The sequence below is a fragment of the Schistocerca americana genome, chromosome 7, assembly GCF_021461395.2.
Source record: "Schistocerca americana isolate TAMUIC-IGC-003095 chromosome 7, iqSchAmer2.1, whole genome shotgun sequence".
Taxonomy (NCBI): Eukaryota; Metazoa; Arthropoda; class Insecta; order Orthoptera; family Acrididae; genus Schistocerca; species Schistocerca americana.
In genome coordinates, this window is record NC_060125.1 from 129,438,586 (window position 1) to 129,462,083 (window position 23,498).

The following is a 23,498-nucleotide window of genomic DNA, read 5'->3' on the forward strand; positions in this document are numbered from 1 at the left end:
TAAACAGTGCCCCTCCAAGTTCGGTCCCGCTCCTGATGACGGTAATCAATTTGAATAAAGCTGCTGAATCCATTGTGTCTCATGCTAACGATGTCTTTATACGTCATGATCATTTTTACTTAATGTATTTTTTATCCTTGCGTTTCTTCTCATTCTCCATTCCTAATTTAGGAACTTATATGATGTGATGCATCGTAGAATGGTAAGCTGTATGCTTATGACTTTTTGGGTGCTGGGAGCTTGCAAGGACTACAGTACTGGTAGCTGTTTTTCTGTAAATGCTAAAAAAGTGTTTGTTTGGGCTAATGTATCTATTTAGGTCATCAAAATTTAGAGAGATGAGCATCCAAGAAGCTCCATTGTGAGCTAAGGAGAGCAAATGTTGTAGGAATGTATCTAATTGTCAATGATACCAGTCCATAAACACAGACTATCAAGCACACAACCGATCCAGTATCTTATTTTGCAACAGAATTCCTCTTTTTGTAAGAAAAGATGTGAGAAACTTCCATGAAGATTTCAGATAGTACAGGACTAAGTAGGAAACCAATAGCTACACTGTATATAACATGTGTTCTGAGAGAGAAAATAGTTTTGCTTTGCATTTGTTCAGTAGAAATTATTATGTTGCAACTCGCAGGATTTACTTTAGATTTGTGCAAAATAAATTTTCAAATGTGTGTGAAATCTTATGGGACTTAACTGCTAAGGTCATCACTCCCTAAGTGTACACACAACTTAACCTAAATTATTCAAGGACAAACACACACCCCCATGCCCGAGGGAGGACTCGAACCTCTGCTGGGATCAGCCGCACAAGATTTGCGCAAAAGATCTGTCAGTGGTTATGAGTGATACTTGTTTATAGTAGATGGAACCTGCATATATGGAAAACATATACAGAATGTGATTAGGACTTGGCCACAATTTATTACTTCTTATATGCAGATTAATAGTGCAGAAATTTTAGAACAGTAAGAAATTAAGGTGATGGAACTTAGAAAATTAACAAAGACAGACATTTTCGAGTCTCAGAGGGATCATTAGGCCAGAAGACACTGAAATATTCGAAAGAAATGCAGCAGAAGATGAATGGGTAGCTTTGAGAAATGAAAGAGTGAACAACAAATGAACAACTAAAGAAAAACACTTGGTCGAACAGATTTTTTTTTCAAATGGCTTCTAGACATTACCCATATACTCAGTCTTGGATGGTTGATAATGTAAATTATATCTATTCATTTTCTATACTGTAATGTAAAAAATTAAAAAAGGCTTTTCTTACTTTCTTTGGCTAACACGTAAGATATTAAACTTAACTGATTAAGAGAAAAAAAACAACAAACGAAGGAGGCAAATGGGAATACAGACATCTAAAAATAATACTGGCAGTGTAACTATACAGGTCACATATACTAAGATTAAAGAGACCTTTGCAGAAAGGAGAAAAGGCTGTATGAATAACAAGAGCTCAAGGGGATAGGTGTTAATCAGCAGAGAAGGGATAGCTGAGAGGTGATCCTTGGATAACCAACAGGGAGGTTTGGAAGAAAGGCCATGTAGCTGCCTCCAGCATCTACCTACAGACACAGACTTCTGGATTATGCTCTCTTGTATTTAGCATTTCATATGAGGCAGACAGCTTTATTGTTTGGCTTTCACCTCTGTATTATTATTGTTACTTTCTAATATCTTAACTGTGTACAAAGACACCTGTAGTAGAATGCCCTGGAAAACATGGATAAAAGATAAAAGGCAGATTCCTTATTTCTAGATTTCCGGAAGAGTTTGACACAGTGTCCTGCTGCAGACTGTTAGTGAAGGTACGAGCAGTATGGGTTAGGTTCCCAGATATGCAAGTTGCTTGAAGATTTCTTCTTAAGTAATAGAAGCCAATATGTTGCCCTCAATGGCTAGTGTTCACCAAAGACGAGGGTTTCATCAGCAGTGTCACCCACAGAAGTGTGATAGGACCACTCATATTTCCTATAAACATAAATAAGCTGACAGACAGCACGAGCAGCAATCATTGACTGTTTGATGACAATGCAGTGGTGTATGAGAAGGTTGTGTCATTTAGTGACTGTAAGATGATGCAAGATGATGACAAAATTTATAGTTGGTGTGATTAATGGCAGCTTGCTCTAAAAGTACAAAACATTAATTTAATGCACAGATGAGTAGGAAAAGCAGTCCCATAGTGTTCGAATACAGCCTTCGTAGTGTGCTGCTCAAGCCCATCACAGCGATTAGATGTCCAGGAATAACACTGCAAAGTAATATGAAATGGAATAAGCAAGTAAGGTAAGTAGTAGGGAGGCAAATGGTTGATTTTGATTTTCGTTTAGCAAGAGAATTTAAAAAAAGTTTAGCTCATCTATAAACAAGAACACACTTGGAACACTAGTGCGACCCATTCTCAAGTACTACTCGAGTGTTTGGAATCGCCCGCCACCAGGTTGGATTAAAGAATGGCATTGGAACAATTTAGAGGTGGGCTGCTAGATTTGTTACCAGTAGCTTTAATCATCACATGAGTATTATGGAGATGCTTTGTGATATTGAATAAAAATCTCTTGAGGAAAGACAATGACCTTTTTGTGAACCACAGCTGAGAAAATTTAGAGAGAAAATTTAGAGAACTAGCATTTGAAGCCGACTGCAGAATCACATTCTACCGTCACCAATGTACATTCTGCATAAGGACCAGAGACAAGATAAATTATTGCTTGCATGGAGACTCACAGAAGACTTTTTCTCTTGCTCTGTTTGTGAGGGTTAGCCTTCTGCCGCTGAGCAGTGTGTCAGCAGTGCGCAAGTAGCAGCAAGTGGCTTATTTAGCGTTCATATAAGTGTAGTAGTCAAGTTGAAAATTTGTTCGAGTGTTCTTAACGCACTTGTTTAGTTAAATCCATCGAATCATTGTGTAGTTTCGTATTTGCATTTTAATATCTGTGACGTGTAAAGTCACATAGTCGTCTGTCATTTGTTTATTTCTTTCAAATAGTCTTTGTACATTACTGACATAACAGTTAGCTTTCTGCCGCCGAGTAGTGTGTGAGCAGTGGGGAAATAGCAGCATTACTGCATTTAATAGGCAGTCTTGTATTTTAATAACTGTTTAAATTTTGTGTCGAATTGTTTGTGCTCTCTGTAGATTAGTTCAGACGTTCTTTGCACAACAGTATTTAGCATGGATAGGGACTGTGACTGCTGTGTTCTGATGCAGGCTGAGTCGGCATCCCTTCACTCCCAGCTTCAGGCAGTGTTGGCTTCGGTCACACAGCTTGAGGCTGTTGCCAATGGGCATCACTGTGGGGGTTCGGAAGGGGGTTTGTTGGGGACGGCCAGCTCGTCCCACGCATCCCCCGATTGGACTACAGCTGTGGCTGCATGGGATACTGCCCATAATGAGGCTGACTCCTTACCCATGGTAGAGTGGGAGGTCGTCTCGAGGTGTGGCAGGGGGAGAAAGACATTCCGGAGGGCTGAACAGAAGGCCTCTCCAGTTTGTCTGGCGAACCAGTTTCAGGCTCTGTCTCTGGCTGATACTGATCTTCGGCTGGACATGGCTGCTTGTCCTGTTCCAGAGGTTGCCCCTCAGTCTGCAAGATCCGGGCAGTCGCAGAGTGTGGGCTTACTAGTAGTTGGGAGCTCCAACGTCAGGCACGTAATGGGGGCCCCTTGGGGATATGGCTGCAAGGGAGAGGAAGAAAACCAATGTGCACTCCGTGTGCAAACTGGGAGGGGGGAGTCATTCCAGATGTGTAAAGGATCCTCCCGGATGCCATGAAGGGCACAGGATGCACCCATCTGCAGGTGGTCGCTCATGTCGGCACTAATGATGTATGTCACTATGGATCAGAGGAAATCCTCTCTGGCTTCCGGCGGCTATCTGGTTTGGTGAAGACTGCCAGTCTCGCTAGCGGGATGAAAGCAGAACCATCTGTAGCATCGTCGACAGGACTGACTGCGGACCTTTGGTACAGGCCGAGTGGAGGGTCTGAATCAAGAGGCTGAGATGGTTCTGCGACTGTGTGGGCTGCAAATTCCTCGACTTGCGCCACAGGGTGGTGGGGTTTCAGGTTCCGCTTGATAGGTCAGAAGTCCACTACAAGTCCACTACACACAGCAGGTGGCTACACGGGTAGCAGGGGTTGTGTGGTGTGGACTGGGTGGTTTTTTAGGTTAGATGGCCTCGGGCAAGTACAGAAAGGGCAGCAGCCTCAAAGGGTGCGGGGCAAAGTCAGGACATGCGGGGACCAAGCAGTAATTGGTATTGTAATTGTAAACTGTCGAAGCTGCATTGGTAAAGTAACGAAACTTCAAGAGTTGATAGAAAGCACCGAAGCTGAAATCATAGGTACGGAAAGCTGGCTGAAGCCAGAGATAAAGTCTGCCGAAATTTTTACAAAGGCACAGATGGTGTTTAGAAAGGATAGGTTGCATGCAACCGGTGGTGACATGTTTGTCGCTGTTAGTAGTAGTTTATCCTGTAGTGAAATAGTAGTGGATAGTTCTTGTGAATTATTATGAGTTGAGGTTATACTCAACAACTGAGCTAGGCTAATAATTGGCTCCTTTTACTGTCCCCCCGACTCAGCGGCATTAGTGGCACAACAACTGAGAGAAAATCTGGAATACATTTCATATAAATTTCCTCAGCATGTTATAGTCTTAGGTGGAGATTTCAATTTACCAGATATAGACTGGGACACTCAGATGTTTAGGACGGGTGGTAGGGACAGAGCATCGAGTGACATTATACCGAGTGCACTATCTGAAAATTACCTCGAGCAATTAAACAGAGAACCGTCTCGAGATAACATCTTGGACCTACTGATAACAAACAGACCCAAACTTTTCGACTCTGTAAGCGCAGAACAGGGAATCAGAGATCATAAGGCTGCTGCAGCATCCCTGAATATGGAAGTAAATAGGAATATAAAAAAAGGAGGAAGGTTTATCTGTTTAGCAAGAATAATAGGAGGCAGATTTCAGACTACCTAACAGATCAAAACGAAAATTTCTGTTCCGACACTGACAATGTTGAGTGTTTATGGAAAAGTTCAAGGCAATCGTAAAATGCGTTTTAGACAGGTACATGCCGAGTAAAACTTGAGGGACAGGAAAAACCCACAGGTTCAACAGCAAAGTTAGGAAACTACTGTGAAAGCAAAGAGAGCTTCACTGCAAATTTAAACGCAGCCAAAACCTCTCAGACAAACAGAAGCCAAACAATGTCAAAGTTAGCGTAAGGAGGGCTATGCGTGAAGTGTTCAGTCAATTCAAAAGTAAAACTCTATGTACTGACTTGACAGAAAATCCTAGGAAGTTCTGGTCTTACATTAAATCAGTAAGTGGATCGAAATAGCATATCCAGACACTCTGGGATGATAATGGCACTGAAACAGAGAATGACATGCATAAAGCTGAAATAATAAATACCTTTTTCCAAAGCTGTTTCACAGAGGAAGACCGCACTGCAGTTCCTTCTCTAAATCCTCGCACAAACGAAAAAATGGCTGACATCGGAATAAGTGTCCAAGGAATAGAAAAGCAACTGAAATCACTCAAAAGAGGAAAGTCCACTGGACCTGATGGGATACCAATTCGATTCTACACAGTGTACGCGAAAGAACTTGCCCCCATACTAACAGCCGTGTACCGCAAGTTTCCAGAGGACCAGAAGGTTCCAAATTATTGGAAAAGAGCACAGGTAGTTCCAGTTTTTGAGAAGGGTCATCAAGCAGATGTGCAAAACTATAGGCCTATATCTCTGAAATCAATCTGTTGTAGAATTTCAGAACATGTTTTTTGCTCGCATATCATGTCATTTCCGGAAACCCAGAATCTACTCTGTAGGAATCAACATGGATTCCAGAAACAGTGATCGTGTGCGACCCAGAAAATATTAGATACAGGTTCCCAGGTAGATGTCGTTTTCCTTGACTTCCGGGAGGTGTTCGATACAGTTCTGCACTGTTGCCTGATAAACAAAGTAAGAGCTTACGGAATATCAGACCAGCTGTGTAACTGGATTGAAGAGTTTTTAGCAAACAGAACACAGCAATTTGTTCTCAATGGAGAGACGTCTACAGACGTTAAAGTAACCTCTGGCATGCCACATGGGAGTGTTATGGGACCATTGCTTTTCACAATATGTATAATTGACCTAGTAGATAGTGTCGGAAGTTCCATGCGGTTTTTCGTGGATGATGCTGTAGTATACAGAGAAGTTGCAGCATTAGAAAATTGCAGCGAAATGCAGGAAGATCTGCAGCGCATAGGCACTTGGTGCAGGGAGTGGCAACTGACCCTTAACATAGACAAATGTAATGTATTGCGAATACATAGAAAGAAGGATCCTTTATTGTACGATTATATGATAGCGGAACAAACACTGGTAGCAGTTACTTCTGTAAAATATCTGAGTGTATGCGTACGGAACGATTTGAAGTGAAATGATCATATAAAATTAATTGTTGGTAAGGGGGGTGCCAGATTGAGATTCATTGGGAGAGTCCTTAGAAAATGTAGTCCATCAACAAAGGAGGTGGCTTACAAAACACTCGTTCGACCTATACTTGAGTATTGCTCATCAGTGTGGGATCCGTACCAGGTCGGGTTGACAGAGGTGATAGAGAAGATCCAAAGAAGAGTGATGCGTTTTGTCACAGGGTTATTTGGTAACTGTGATAGCGTTACGGAGATGTTTAGCACACTCAAGTGGCAGACTCTGCAAGAGAGGCGCTCTGCATCGCGGTGTAGCTTGCTGTCCAGGTTTCGAGGGGTGCGTTTCTGGATGAGGTATCGAATATATTGCTTTCCCCTACTTATACCTCCCGAGGAGATAATGAATGTAAAATTAGAGAGATTCGAGCACGCACGGAGGCTTTCCGGCAGTCGTTCTTCCCGCGAACCATACACGACTGGAACAGGAAAGGGAGGTAATGACAGTGGCACGTAAAGTGCCCTCCGCTACACACCATGAGCGGGTTGCGGAGTATAAATGTAGATGTAGATGTAGATGTAGAAAGGAATATCTGGTAGTGGTACAAGATACAGTCCGCCACCCACCATATGGTGGCCCGTGGAGTAAGTACGTATTTAGAAGTAGTGGACGGTTCTCTTACAGTTATGAAGAGCCTCAGGTGAAGCAACCCTGAAAGCAAAGCATGCAATGTGTATCAGATAGGTGAAACACCTTAGACTTCAAGAAGAATGTGGTGGTGTTTCAGCTTTCAGTCCAAATACTAGTTTGATGCAGCTCCCTAGACTAGTCTCTCAAGTACAGGCCTCTTCAATTCTGCATAACTACTGTTACTCACATCCATCTGAACCTGCTTGCTGCACTCAAGACCTTTCAGTCTTTACCTCCCACACTTCCCTCCACTATGAGAATGACAGTTTCTTAATGTCTTAGGATGTGTCCTATCAACTAATCCTTCCTTTTATTGAAATTGTGCCATAAACTTCTTTTCTCACTAATGCAATTCAATTCAGTACCCTCTACATTAGTAATCAAATATACCTATTTGAATTGCAACATTTTTCTACAGCTCATTTCCATATAAGGCCACACTCCAGACAAATATCTTCACAGAACACTTCCTAACACTTCAACTTGTAGTCGATGTTAGCACATGCCTCTTTTTGATAAATGATTTTGTTAGCAGGCTGTATTTTATATCCTTTCTACTTTTTCGTCATGAATTATTTAGCAATTTTTAATCAATATTTCCTAACCTAGTTCCATCAATATCATCAGATTTAATTCATCTACAGTTCATTACCCATTTTTTGCCCCCCCCCCCTTTCCTTTTTAAATAAAAAAGTGCTCACCTTATATTCTCCATTCAAGACACTGTACATTCTGTTCAACAGCACTTCCAAGTCCTTTGCTATTCTGCCAGAAATACAATGTCACTGGTAAACCTTCAAGTTCTTATTTCTATTCACTAAACTAATTCTGTCTCAATATTTCTCTTTGCCTTCATTCACAGGTTGCTCAATGTACAGAAGGAATAACATCGGGGAGACGTCAGAACCTTGTCTCACTCCATTCTCAACTACTGCTTCCATTTGAAGCAAATGGGATGCCTACAGCCGTCCTTATGATCTTATTTATTGTGTAGCTACCAGTTTCAACATTTAACTTTCCCATCTTGAGGCCATAGTTGATGCTGAAAGGGTTATCACGATCCATATATACACTGCATCAGTGGCCAATGTAACTGGTTTACACAGACTATCTGTGACTGGTGTCAGCACTTCAACTATCAACTGCCAACTATAGTCTGCATCAACCAGTTATGTTGGCCACTAACACAGTGTATATATAGATTGTAATAACCTCTTCAGCATCAACTACAACTTGAAAATGGCATACTGAAGCACCAAAACTGGTAGCCACACAATAAATATCATCATAAGGGTGGCTGTGGGCATTACATTTTCTTACAACAGTGAATGGCTGTGGTCCCCAAGACCTCCAGTCAAAAGATGGACATATTAAAGCTTCCACTGCATGTCCTTTTGATTCTCATAACTACAATCTTTCATTTTCTGTAACACTTCAAAAGCTTTCCGCAAATCTACAAATGTTATAAATGTAGGTCGGCCTTTCTTAAACTTATCTTCTAAGCTAAGTCGTATGGTCAGTATTGCCTCATGTATTCCCACATTTCTCTGAAACCATAACTGATACTAGATTGGCTTCTACAAATATTTCCTTCTTTCTGTGAATAATTTGTGTCAATATTTTGCAATCATGACTGATAGTTCGGTAATATTTCCACCTGTCAGCACTTGCCTCCTTTGGGATTGGAATTATTACATTTTTCTTGAAGTATGAGGGTATTTCGCTTGTCTCATATATCTTGCAAGCAGATGGAAGAGTTTTGTCATGGTTGGCTCTCCCGAGAATCTCGACAGTCTGATGGAATGTCGTCCACTCCAGGAGCCTTGTTACAGTTAGGTCTTTTAGTGCGCAGTCACATCTACAAGATTAAATGGACATACATGATACGTATATAAAGCTGCTATTAATGATGGAACAAGGTACATCCAATACATGCATGCCAAATATGCAAATGCATAGTTGAGATGGTTTTAGGACCCGATGATGATCTGATCCTAGACCGAAATTGATTGTCTATAATAAAATGTATTGTTACAGCTGTTTATTGCATAATGCAGTTCTTAACATTTCTCTCTCTCCTTAGCACTGGTCTTTTGTCTGAACTCTTCTTACACTTACAGTTGCTTCTCTTTTCTACAGGGGACTGTCTTAATCTTCCCATGGGAAATATCTATCTTTTCCATAGTTATACATGCTTCTACAGCCTTGCATTTGTCCTCTAGCCATTTTGCAGTTTCTACCAATCTATTTTTTTGACATTTTTTTCTTTCACCTGCTTCATTTTCAGTAATTTTATATTCTCTCTTTTCATTAATTAAATCCCATTTCTTATGTGTTGTCATTTTACCTATTTGGCCACCTGCTGCCTTCACTATTTCACCTGACAAAACTGCCAATTCATCTTCTACTGTATTCCTTTCCCCCATTTCAATCAATCATTGCCTAATGCTCCCTCTGAAACTAACAACAACCTCTTGCTCTTTCGAGTTATCCAGATCCGACCTCCTTAATTTCCAAACTTCTTGTAATTTCTTCAGCCTTAATCTACAGTTCATAATCAATAAATTATGCTCAGACCCCACATCAGCCCCTGAATATGTCCTAATGTTTAAAATCTTGCTTCAAAATGCCTGTCTTGCCATTACGTGATCAATTTGAAAAGTGTCTCCAAGGTTTCTTCCTTGTTCTAATGTCCCGACACCATTTTCAAACAAAGTGTTAGGAATTACTGAACTATACTCTATGCAAAATTCTACTTGGCACATTCCTCTTTCATTCCTTTCTCCCAGTCCATTTCCTCCTCCCATTTTCCCTTCTCTTCCTTTTCTTACTATCAAATTGCAGTCTCCCATCACAATTAAATTTTCCTCTCTCTAAACTATTTAAAATAAATTCTTTTATCTCACTGAAGCTTCCTTCAATCTCTTCCTATATCTATGTAAATAAGTTATACACAACTGTAACCAGTCACTTTTTTTGAATAATAATGCTTTATTACATGAACCGGTTTCGAACCTTTTCAGGTTCATCTTCAGATGGTTTCAGGAGGATCCGGGAAGTTACATCATTACTGGTAGCAGCATAATGTTGGGTGCTGGTTCTATGGCAGAAAGATGGGTCACACTTTAATGTATCGCTATGACTATAGCTTATCTGTTGACACGGATGTAAATTTAGTTTTTACTTACTGCGACAGTATAGGCGGCTTTTTTTTGGATCTGCCTGCCTCCATTTTGATGTCCAGAACACTTTCACACAAACTATATTAGTTTACACTTTGACAGTGACACTTTACCAGCATCCAGCATGCGCTTTCAAACTGTTGCTTGTAACAAAGATCTTAACAGAAAGGTATGGCATAAGCCTATTTTGTACAGAGATGTAATTTGTTGTTCTTTACATGCGTTAAAGTTGATATATGGGCAGGTATTTTAATCAGAATGGCAATAACATGAGAGCACAAGATAAAATAAATAAATTACTACAAGAACAAATTTCAGGTGATAAGAACAAATTTCAGGTGATCTGATATCTTATTTCTACTTGTATATTACAGGCAGTTTTTTTTTTTTTTTTTAAGCAATTATCATGTTTGGCATTAACATGAATCCCAAGGAATCAACAATACAGAGTTATTGTATCTGCAGTGAGGTGCAGCTGTCTGTATGACTAGGACCTGTATATTTAAATTAATAACAAATCTTCAGATGAACTGTTGGCTTACTTCTGTTGTTACGTTAACATGATCTGGGGTATTATCAAGAGCAGGTTCTGTTTATTTTAGCTAAAGGTATATGTATAAGAGTTATAGTGATTGTAATGGATTAAAGCTGGAACAAAAATTCTTTAACTGTCGACTTATTTTTATTCTAACATTAGAGTGATCTGGGATATTGGTAAAGGCAGCTTCTGCTTGTTCCAGCTAGAATTAATATGTATTAAGTACTGATTTATGTTAGCAATGGAGGGCTTTAACATTTAGAGATATGGTACAGGTCTTATCCCGTGGTAGTATATTACATTGACACCAGTGTGATTATGATGTAAGGAGAGGGAGGGGGTGGGTCATCGGAAGGGAGGGGTTGGTGAGCCAGTGTAGGGTTCATTGGGTGGTCACTTGTTTTGAACTAGTAGATCATCAAAGTTCTGAAGGAAAAATTTGTTCCTCAGTTCAGTTTGATCATTGAGTAGGTAGTCAGGTGCTGTATTTGTGTAGATAAATATTTCAATTTCTTCAAGAAGGTCAAGTATTGTGCCGTTGTTGGCAAAATGTAGTATTTGGAAATTCTGTTCTATGTTGTTTGCAGAATGATTGTGTTGGGCAAGATGTGAGCCAAAGCTGGACTTGTTCAGGTTGTTAAGATGGAGTGCATCTATGTGTTCTTTAAATCTTGTTGTGAAGCTTCTACCAGTTTGTCCAATGTAGAAGCTTGTACAAGAGTTGCAAGTGAGCTTGTACACACCTGACTTTTGATATTGTTGTATAATGGTTTAGGTGCTGTGTATGATTTTATTTTGTATTTTGTTGTTGGTGGAGAAACTTATTTTTACGTTGTATGTCTTGAAGAGGTTGGTAATTTGGTGAGACATCTTCCCTAGGAAAGGCAGGCTAACAAATGTGGTTTTCTTGTTTGTGGGTGGTTGTTCAGCAGTTGGTTGATTTAGTTTTGCTGTATGGATTAGTTTATCTATTACTGCAGGGTTGTACCCATTGGTGGAGGCAATTGATTTAATAATTTCTGTTTCTTTTTGTCTTTCACTTGTGTCCATTGGGATTTTAAGCATGCGATTAACCATTGTTCTGAAGAATGCTTTTTTATGTTGGTCTGGATGGCAAGAGAATTTGTGTATGGTAACATTGGTGGTTGTTGGCTTTCTGACTACCTACTCAATGATCAAACTGAACTGAGAAACAAATTTTTCCTTCAGAACTTTGAAGATCTACTAGTTCAAAACAAGTGACCACCCAACGAACCCTACACTCGCTCACCAACCCCCCCCCCCCCACCCTCCCGATGACCCACCCCCTCCCTCTCCTTACATCATAACCACACTGGTGTCAATGTAATATACTACCACAGAATAAGACCTGTACCATATCTCTAAATGTTAAAGCCCTCCATTGCTAACATAAATCAGTACTTCATACATATTAATTCTAGCTGGAACAAGCAGAAGCTGCCTTTACCAATATCCCAGATCACTCTAATGTTAGAATAAAAATAAGTCAACAGTTAAAGAATTTTTGTTCATGATTTTTTAAATATTAAATGTACAGCCATACAAACAGCTTTAATCCATTACAATCACTATAACTCTTATACATATACCTTTAGCTAAAATAAACAGAACCTGCTCTTGATAATACCCCAGATCATGTTAACGTAACAACAGAAATAAGCCAACAGTTCATCTGAAGATTTGTTATTAATTTAAATATACAGGTCCTAGTCATACAGACAGCTGCACCTCACTGCAGATACAATAACTCTGTATTATTGATTCCTTGGGATTCATGTTAATGCCAAACATGATAATTGCTTTAAAAAAAAAAAAAAAAAAAAACTGCCTGTAATATACAAGTAGAAATAAGATATCAGATCACCTGAAATTTGTTCTTATCACCTGAAATTTGTTCTTGTAGTAATTTATTTATTTAATCTTGTGCTCTCATGTTATTGCCATTCTGATTAAAATACCTGCCCATATATCAACTTTAACACATGTAAAGAACAACAAATTACATCTCTGTACAAAATAGGCTTATGCCATACCTTTCTGTTAAGATCTTTGTTACAAGCAACAGTTTTAAAGCGCATGCTGAATGCTGGTGAAGTGTCACTGTCAAAGTGTAAACTAATATAGTTTGTATGAAAGTGTTCTGGACATCAAAATGGAGGCAGGCAGATCCAAAAAAAAGCCGCCTATACTGTCGCAGTAAGTAAAAACTAAATTTACATCCATGTCAACAGATAAGCTATAGTCATGGCGATACATTAAAGTGTGACCCATCTTTCTGCCATAGAACCAGCACCCAACATTATGCTACTACCAGTAATGATGTAACTTCCCGGATCCTCCCGAAACCATCTGAAGATGAACCTGAAAAGGTTCGAAAACCGGTTCATGTAATAAAGCATTATTATTCAAAAAAAGTGACTGATTGCAGTTGTGTATAACTTATTTACATTCAATATACAGTCACAGTTCTAAAATATGCATAATGGGTAAGCATAATCTTCCTATATCTATCCTACATGCAACATTCATTCATACAAAAGTCACACATGCTTCTAAAGCTTTGCGTTTCTCCTCTAGCTTTGCATTTCTCCTCTAAATTACCCTGCTTTGCCATTTTGCATTTACTGTTAATCTCATTTTTTTTTGATGTCTTATTTCCTTTAGCCTGCTTCTTTTGTTGCATTTTTATACTTTCTCCTTTGCCAAATTTAATATCTCTTGTGTCAGCCAAGGATTTCTACTGAGAATTGTCTTTTTTCCTTTTCATTGTGAGCATCACTATTTCACCTCTCAAAGCAACACATTACTCATCTATTGAATTCCTCAGCCCCATTTTGGTCAGTCACTGTCTAACCCTCCCTCTGAAACTCAGTATCCTCTGGTTCCTTCTACTTGTCCAGATCCCAACTCCTGCCTTCTGAAATTCCTATAGTTTTAATCTACAGCTCAGAAGAAACAAATTATGGTTTAAAAAGCTTGTAAGAATAGTTGACTATGTACTTGATAGACATGTACCCAGTAGGACAGTTCATAATGGAAGCGATCCTCCGTGGTATACAGTCACTGTAAAGAGACATCTAAAGAAACAGAGACTACAGCATAATAGGTGTAAAACAAAGCAGAGGACTATAGATAGAGAGATGCTGAATGAAATGCATGTAGTAGTCAAGAGAGCAATATGTGAAGCCTTCTATGATTACAATAGCATAATATTGTCAAATGTTCTTTCACAGTACCCAAAGAAATTCTGGTCATAACAAAGGTTGTTCATGGCATTGAAGTTAGAGTCCAGTGACTCTTGGACAAGACAGGAACTCAAATTGACAGTAACAAAGCAAAAGCAGAAATGATTCACCCTGTTTTCAAATGTTCCTTTAAAAAGGAAAACCCAGGAGTATTGTCCCAACTCAGTTCTCGTGTCAGGAAAAGATGAATGAAATAGATATTAGTGTCAGTGGCTTTGAGAAACACCTGCAATCGTTAAAAATTAACAAAGCTTCAGAGTCCGATGAAATCCCTATCAGATTCTATACCCAATTTGTGGCAAAGTTAGCTTCTATGTTAACTATAACCTATCGTAGATCCCTCATACATAAAACTGCGCCCAGTAGTTGGAAAACAACAACAACAACAACAACAACAACCACCACAGGTCACACCTGTCCGCAAGAAGAGTAGTGGAACTGGTCCACAAAACTACTGTCCAAAATTCTTGACATCCATTTGTTGTAGAATCTTAGAAAATATTCTGAGCGGAAACATAACCAACCAGCATGGATTTTGAAAACATGGATCAAGACAGTCAAGTAGATGCAGTACTTCTCAATTGCCAGAAAGCATTTGACTCAGTATGACACCTATGCTTACTATTAAAAGTACAATCACATGGGGTCTCTAGTTAATTTCTTTCAACGTCTCAGTTACACTCTCCCACGGCAAAAATAAATCTGACCATTTACACTACTCTTCTCTACATGCATTCAATACCTCTGCTAGTCATTTTTGGTATGCATCCCACACACATGAGCAATATTCTAGGATAGCTCCCACGAGTGGTTTGTAAACAATTGCCTTCAAAGGCCGATTGGGTTTCCCTAGCATTCTTCCAATAAACCGAAGTCTGCTACCTGCTAAATGATTGTTCCACTTCCTGTCCCTGCTAAGTGTTACACCCATCTATTTGTAGGGGTTTGCCAATTCTAACTGTGACTCACTAATGCGATATTCACACGATTTTATGTTTTTTGTTTAGTGCTGTGCACAATTTTACATTTTTGAACATTTAAAGTGAGTTTTCAAATCATTGCACCACTTGAAAATCTTATCAAGGTCTGTATGAATATTTATGCCACTTCGTACGGACTGTACCTCATTATAGGTAACTGCAAAAAGTCTACAGTTACTGCTGATGTTATCTGCAAGATCATTAATCTACAACATGAACAACAAGAGTCTCAACACACTTCTCCGGGGTGCACCCAAAGCTACTTCTGTTGATAACTCTCCATCCGAGATAACATGCTGTGTCCTCCCTACCAAGAAATCCTCAGTCCAGTTGCATACTTTGTGTCAGTGGTAACAGGTGGGACCACAGGGGCATTGGAGCCATAGCTGCTTGCAGTGATTAGCATCAATAAAGCAACCGGTAGGGCATAAGTTTGGCACAGCTTGTCTAGTGCCTTTTTTTAACCATGTGTGAACAAGTTAAACAAGAACTAGATAGATTACAAAATGTGGGTGTTCTCTCACCATTATCATCTAGTCGGGCTACCCCCATGGTCATAGTTCAGAAACTCAATGGATCAGTTCACATTTGCGGTGATTTTCAAATTTATGGTGATTTTAAGTCTACTGTTAATGCTCAAGCAAATGTAAATCTGTATCCACTTCCTTGACAGAAGGAATTGTTGCTAAACTGGTGGGGAGCCAATATTTTTCCAAAGATAGATCTCGCTGACGCCTACTTTCAACTGCCTGTAAATAACCAGACGAAACAATTTTTAATGCTTAATATGCTGTTCAGCATGTATTACAAAAAGTTGTCTTTTGGAGTTGCAAGCTCCCCCGTGATATTTCCGAAATATCTTGACCAACTTCTCCATGGTATCCTCAGTTGCGTTCATTATTTAGACAATTTGTTAGTTACTGGGACCATGTGTGAGCAGCACCTGCGCAGCTTCCAGATGATGCTGTAGTGGCTCCAAGCCACTGTGCTGTTGTCATGACAAATGTAGTTTCTTTGCACAAAGTGTCAGGCATTTTGGTCATATATCAAGCCGAGATGGACTCACCCAATGCAGGAGCATGTGGCTGCCATTGTTGACTTATTTGCTCCTTAGAACCTCAAAGAACTTCAGTCCTTCCTCAGCAAATTAAATTACTGTGCCAAATTTATTCCAAATGTGGCCCACATTTCCCATCCATTCAATCAACTACGTAAAAAAAAAAAAAAAAAAAAAAAAAAAAAAAAAAAAAAAAAAAAAAAAAAAAAAAAGGCAAAATTTGTCGGTGTTGGTGCAATACTGTTCCACAGATACGCTGATGGTATAGAAGCCTTCAGCTCATGGCATCTGCGTTCCAGGATTTTTGTCGGTGCTATGGCATCGAGTACCTGACCAACTATCCTTTCCACCCCACGTCCAATTCAGAAGCCAAGCGGGCAGTCAGGACATCCAAGGTGCCGATGCGCAAACTACTGATGACAGGTGACTCCAAGGAAGTGCTCACCAGCTTCCCCGGCTTCTACCAGTCCATCCCTGTGAAGGGTAATAGCCCAGCTGAAATTTTACAGGAGCGCAAACCTCGCACCCTGTCAACCTGCTACACCCCACTCCTCCACAGGGGCATTGGCCATATGCACAGTCATATTACTATGCGGGTGCCCCCAGCTGGGTTTGTACTTTAGGCCGGAACCCGAGGTGGACCCAAAGTGTCGTCTTTGGCAATACAGAGAGGCAGATGTTAGAGGCTGAGGCTGGCCAGAAGCAACTGGTCTGGCATCAAAATCAGCTCCGTCCACACCATGACATACTACCTAGTCATCATTTCCCCTGCCCCCACCATCATCTGGGCGTGCCTTCCTCAACCACCTCGGGGACTGGCCAGCCTACTGATCTGCCTCTTATTACTGCAATATCCTCATGTTCGATGTTGGTAGATAGTAGACAATGACAAGCATTGGCATTCGATTGAGGTCAACTCCCTTCCCCACATATGACACTTCCAGTTACCGTCACCACCACCACCACCACCACCACCATCACTGTCCCCATTTCCTAACCACCAGTGAAGGTTGCACACTCTGTGGTGCCCATGGAGATTGACCCATTGGCCCCATCACCATCACTTCCTGTGACCACTCCGCTGCAGGCTGGCCCAAGCTGTGCCTCAGACTCCTTCAAACAGCCAGGACTTTCTCGGGTGGCAGTGCCTCCCACGTCAAGCAATCACAATAGGGACCCTCTGCGGGTATCTTTAGTGGGCATTCCTACATCCCTCACTTTGCTTCCTCAGTGAAGACATACCATTTTTGGCCCAAAGAGCCAGTTAAAGGTCGGGAAGGGACTTAGTATCTGAGGGTGATTCAGATTCCCCATGTAGCCTGAGTATTGATAGACAGAATGCATCAGAGATACTCAGGCTCCAGACAACAGCCGCAACACGCAGCTGCTGTGACAAGCACACGATGTGGCACCGCCCTCTGATGATTGCCTACCGATGTACAGCAGCCCAGCGATTGCAGGCAGTTTCTTGCTAGTCTCTGAAGCCTGAGTATCGCACCACTGAATAGCAGAGTATTTTGACCTTGCCTGATCATGTTCTGAAATTTCAATTTTCCTTTGGGCTGTGGTATATGCCTACTGATGACTTGGCTAGGCCTTGGACTTGTGTTAGCTATTCCTTCACCTCGTGATCTCCACTGTCATTCACCAGTGGACCCGTTCGGGCAGTCTCCACATTGCCACATTGTGCAAGTTGCTGTAAACTGTGTTTCTATCTATACTAAATGGGTAGAAAAGATCACACCTAAACAATGTAATGAAGCGTGGCCAAGAAGTCACAAAAACAGAAAACCACTAAAAAGAAAAGAAAAAAAAAAAAAGAAAAAAATCTCGTGTCATGGGCTTCTTTCTTTATTGTGAGCAACTTCCACCCCACCTCTCACATCATCCATCCTTGACTGGGTTCAAAGGAAGGCAATAGAATATTCCTAGCTCGTGTGCAATTGAAAGCAGTTTAAGTCAACTAAGACCCAGAGCAGCATCGGACATATTAGCCAGTGAGGATAGAAATGCCCCAGCACCCAACTCCCGCAGTCCTCACTTGTCCTCCAGGCACCTAGGTAGCACTGTTCCCATTGCAGGTATTTGCTCAATGTTAACTCAATCAACCATTGCCCACCAGTAACCCAACGACTTCTTGTATGTGTTCTTTTGACACTATTTTATGCCTATCACTAAAGATCTATAATCAATCTTATTCCTACACAACAGCAATCAGGTTGATAGGTGATGCCAATACCTATAATAGCAATTTTTCCGTATACAACGTGAAAAATATTTAAACCAAAAAATTCTGTGTGATTCCATGGGACTCTACAACAAACATTTTTCTCTAGTGTCATAATTATCTGTGAGTATTTCTTAATGTGTTAGGGGACGTAATCACTCTCAGTACTTGACAATTGTGCATAACATGTGGACGAATGTAAGAAATGTCCTTCATGAGCAATTATTAACCCATTTCACTTATTGCATGTGCACAACCTGGAACCAGCTGATTATCCACTCAGGTAACAGTTTTTGCAGTGGTACGTGGAACATTTGGTTGGTTGGTTGATTGGTTTGGGGGAGGGGACAAAATTGCAAGGTCATCGACCCCATCAGATTAGGAAAGGATGGGAAGGAAGCCTGCTGAGCCCTTTCAGAGGAACCAACTTTCAGGCACGAGGGGGTGTGGAACATCCACAATTCACATGTTTTGAGTGAGTTTGATCCCCATGCCACATTTACTCACACTCATCAGTTATGGTTCTACATGAATGAGTGGGCAGGTGTTGTTGGTGACTGTTTAATTAGGCATATCTCCTACCTATGTATGGAAGTGAAACATGGACGATAACTAGTTTGGACAAGAAGAGAACAGAAGATTTCGAAATGTGGTGCTACAGAAGAATGCTGAAGCTAAGGTGGGTAGATCACGTAACTAATGAGGAGGTATTGAGTAGGATTGGGGAGAGGAGAAGTTTGTGGCAAAACTTGACTAGAAGAAGGGATCGGTTGGTAGGACATGTTTTGAGGCATCAAGGGATCACAAATTTAGCATTGGAGGGCAGCGTGGAGGGTAAAAATCGAAGAGGGAGACCAAGAGATGAATACACTAAGCAGATTCAGAAGGATGTAGGTTGCAGTAGGTACTGGGAGATGAAGAAGCTTGCACAGGATAGAGTAGCATGGAGAGCTGCATCAAACCAGTCTCAGGACTGAAGACCACAACAACAACATCTCCTACCTAGACCTTTAAATGACAGGCATTACTACAATTTCGTCACCAGAGTTGCTACATTATGTGTCACTCTCTACAAGTCAGTGGATGTGGCGCCAACACAATGAGTTTTTTTTTTTTTTTTTTTTTTTTTTGTGGTTTTAGGGCGCACAACTACAGTGGTCGTTAGTGCCCAGACTAAATTATGAAACGAGGCACAATGCTAAAACAGCAACTAAAAAGGACAACACTATAAAAGGCACAGTACCAGGGAAGGGATTAAAAGAAAACAGCATAATCAAATGTCCTTACACAGGTTTGTCAAGTGGATAAAACGAAGAACGCGACCAGCTGCTCCTGGGTCATCCGCTAAAATTTCATCCAGATTACATGGCACGCCAAGATCAATGCGTAGTGTATTAAAATTCGGACAGGACGTTAAAATGTGGCGCACCGTCAGCACTTGCCCACATGGGCAGAACGGCTCCAGCACAGCCATCAGCAGCTGAACCGGCAAGGTCCAATCCGTAACCAGGCCAAAATGACCTCCTCCCACCAAGAAGGGCGTGAAGAGGTCGTCCAAGCCGTGGGGAGAGGTTTCAAGGCCCGAAGCTTGTTTCCAGTAAGTGTAGACCAATCGGCATGCCACAGCGCTACAATGCGCTGACAAATGACCCTGCTAAAATCAGATGAAGGCACACAACAAGAAGCTGTCCGATGCTGGTGGCCTGCAGCCTTGGCCGCGGCATCTGCAGCTTCATTTCCAGGGATACTGACATGGCCAGGAACCCACATAAAGGTAACTGGAGAACCGTCATCTGCCAGCTGCTGAAGAGAGCGTTGGATCCGGTGCACCAAAGGGTGAACCGGATACGGATCACTGAGGCTCTGGATGGCGCTCAGGGAACTCCAGGGAGTAGCAGGGCAGATACATACAACCCATATTGACGGTCGAGAGAGTCGTCAAAAAAGGAATGATAAGACGGGTGGTCGAGCATTGATAATATCCGACAGGCATACCGACAAAGCAGTATATCGCGCCGGTAGGTTAGTGGCAATTCACCGGCTTCAGCATGAAGACTCTCAACGGGCTAGTATAGAACGCTCCGATCGCAAGACGTAAATCCAAATGTAGTATACAGTTGAGGCGGCGTAAGATGGACAGCCGTGCAGAGGAGTATACAAAGCTCCCATAATCCAGCTTTGAGCGGACGATCGACCGATATAGGCGAAGTAGGATGGTTCGATCCACTCCCCACGACGTACCGCTGAGAACAAGGAGGACATTTGGAGAACAGGTACAACAGGCAGCCACATATGATGTGTGGAGACCAGCTAAGTTTCCTGTCAAATGTAAGACCTAAAAATTTTGTTGTCTCCACGAATGGGAGAGCAACGGGACCAAGATGTAAGGACAATAGGAGAAACTCTTTGTAGTGCCAGAATTTGATACAGACCGTCTTCTCGGCAGAAAAACGGAAGCCACTGGCGATACTCCAGGAGTAAAGATGACTTCCGTGAGCTGTGCGACCTGACTATCGCAGCTTGCGAAGTTTTGATCCTGAAGTGTCGCCCTGGAAGAGAAGAGCCCCCAGTCTGCTTTGGAGATGTTCCAACTAGTTGAGCATGGAGATGGGGTATGATGCAGGAGATGGATAACACAAGGGAGGTGATCGCTCGAATACGTATCAGAAAGAGCGTACCACCCAAACCGGCGTGCAAGTTGGGTAGTACATATAGAGAGGTCTAAATGGGAATAGGTGTGAGTTGTGTCCGAAAGAAAAGTAGGAGCGCCAGTATTGAGGCAGACAAGATTGAGGTGGTTGAAAAAGTCTGCTGACAGGGAGCCTCTCGCGCAGGATGCTGGAGAGCCCCAAAGAGGATGGTGGGCATTCAAGTCTCCAGTCAACAAAAATGGTGCAGGTAGCTGAGCAATAATTTGCATCATGTCTGCCTTAGTAACGGCTGATGACGATGGAGTGTAAATGGTACAAATGGAAAATGTAAAAGTGGGGAGAGTAATTCGGACGGCAACTGCCTGCAGATCGGTGTGCAATGTGATGGGATCGTAGTAGATATCATCCCGGACCAACAACATAACCCCTCCATGAGCCGGAATATCTGGCACAGGGGGTAGGTCAAAACGCACAGAGGAATAGTGTGTCAAGTCTATTCGATCGCATGGGCGTAGCTTCGTTTCCTGGAGAGCTACTACAAGCGGACAGTGCAAGCGTAGCAGCAACTTTAAGTCCTCTCGGTTGGAGCGAATGCCGCAAACATTCCAATGAAGAAGTGCCATCGTGAGAAGAAAAAGAAAAATGAGAAGCAAGAAGGGGTCACCTCGAAGGCTGCTGAGGGCATGGCTTCGAGCGAGCACTGCTGCCGCTATCAATAGGCGGAGAGTCATCGTCCATTTTTTCCAATAGGTTCGTCGGCCACCATGTTAAGATAGCCGGGAGGGGGAGCTTCCTCCGCCGGTGAACGGCCAGATGTTCGGCTACCAACGGTGCGGCCAGGCGAAACGGATGATGGGCTTGGGCGGCAACCACTGGGTGGCGCAGGAGAAGAAACGCGCTGTGGCAGAGAAGGAGAACTATGCTTCCTATGATGGTCGATGACTGGGAGTTCGGGGTACATAGGAAGTCTTCACGGGATGGTTCCTTCTTGAAGGCCCGTGCATCTGGCTTCTGGGTCTTAGTCTTGGCAGAAGCTGATGAAGGTGCTTGTGTCTTAGGGGCGACGGGAGGAAGAGCAGACGTTGATCGGGCGATCTTAGCACTGGCCGAACTGACGACCGTAGCGCTAAAGGTCAGATCTCATGTCTGCGTTGACACCTCCCTGGTAGGCCGAGGAGAGGCGAGGACAGTACTGTATTTCCCCGCTGGGAGCAGCGTGGGCTTCCTAATAGCAAATAGCTTGTGAGCAGCTGAGGTGGAAACTTTCTCTTTGACCCAAATTTCCTGTATACAGCCTTCATCCTCGTAGATGGGACAGTCACAGGAGGACGCTGCATGGTCACCCTGACAGTTCACGCAATGAGGAGACGGAGGTGGACAGTCACCCTCATGGGTGACACATTTAGCCGCATTAGAACAAGACTGGTTGGTGTGGTTAAAACGCTGACACTGGTAACAGCACATAGGTGTCGGGACATAGGGGCGAAAAGAAATAGCCTCATAGTCCGCTTTGATGCACGACGGCAGCTGGACACTATCAAAGGTCAAGAAAAGTGTCCGGGTCGGTACAAGGTCATTGTCGACCTTTTTCATGACCCTATGGACAGCCGTCACACCCTGCTCAGCAAGCAAAGACTGAATCTCCTCGTCAGTCAATCCGTCGAGTGATCTAGTAGATACCACACTACGCGACGCGACGAATTCAAAGTACGGTGAGCCTCCACACGGACAGGGAATGATTGCCAGTGTCTCCGATGGCATGCTCCTTCCCTGTGGGGACCTTCTCAGAGGGCCCTCCCACCTCAGGTCACACCTCCCGAGAAATGGACAGAGGGGCCAATCGGCATGGTCGGAAGGCAATCACCCCTCCCTGGGCCTGGCCTTTACCAGGGGGTACGTGCGTGCCTTAGTTGTCTACCCAGGGCGGGGAATTACGCGTTACCCCATCACCGGCTACGCGTGTGAATGTGTAGGTCGGCCTTCAGGCACACACAGGGAGGAAAGAAGAATAAGGAAAAAAAAGGGAGAGAAAGGACAGACTGTCTCAAATGCCGAGGTGGAGACCAAAGGGTGGACAAGAAGGCAAGGAGAAGAAGGCAAGGTAAAAAGTAAGGAAGACAGTGAGGGAGGGAGAAGGACAAAGAAAGGAAACAACCAAAGGAAGGAAGAAACCAGAATAAGCAAAAAACCAAAATGACCGCAAGTGTAAGTCGTTGAACCGTCCGTCTCCGGACACAGGCGCGAACTACCCCCTTGAGGGCGAGGGACTCCTTTTACTCGCCTCTTACGACAGGCAGGAATACCTCAGGCCTATTCTTACCCAGGACCCGCAGGGGGAACACAATGAGGTGCCGGCACGTATCAACTGTCCTGTGCATCGATTCTTAAACTTACAGTTTCCAAAAAAGTGGATTTGTACTGGTGGTCTACTCAATTCCCTATTTGACCCCTCT

At 42.4% G+C, this 23,498-nt stretch overlaps 1 protein-coding gene across 2 annotated transcripts in view; it reads right to left on the bottom strand.

Moving 5' to 3' along the window:
- Positions 1-23,498, bottom strand: part of LOC124621901 (ubiquitin carboxyl-terminal hydrolase 46) — a 90,210-nt gene that overhangs the window by 39,002 nt on the left and 27,710 nt on the right. The gene's annotated exons all lie outside the window — the stretch shown is intronic.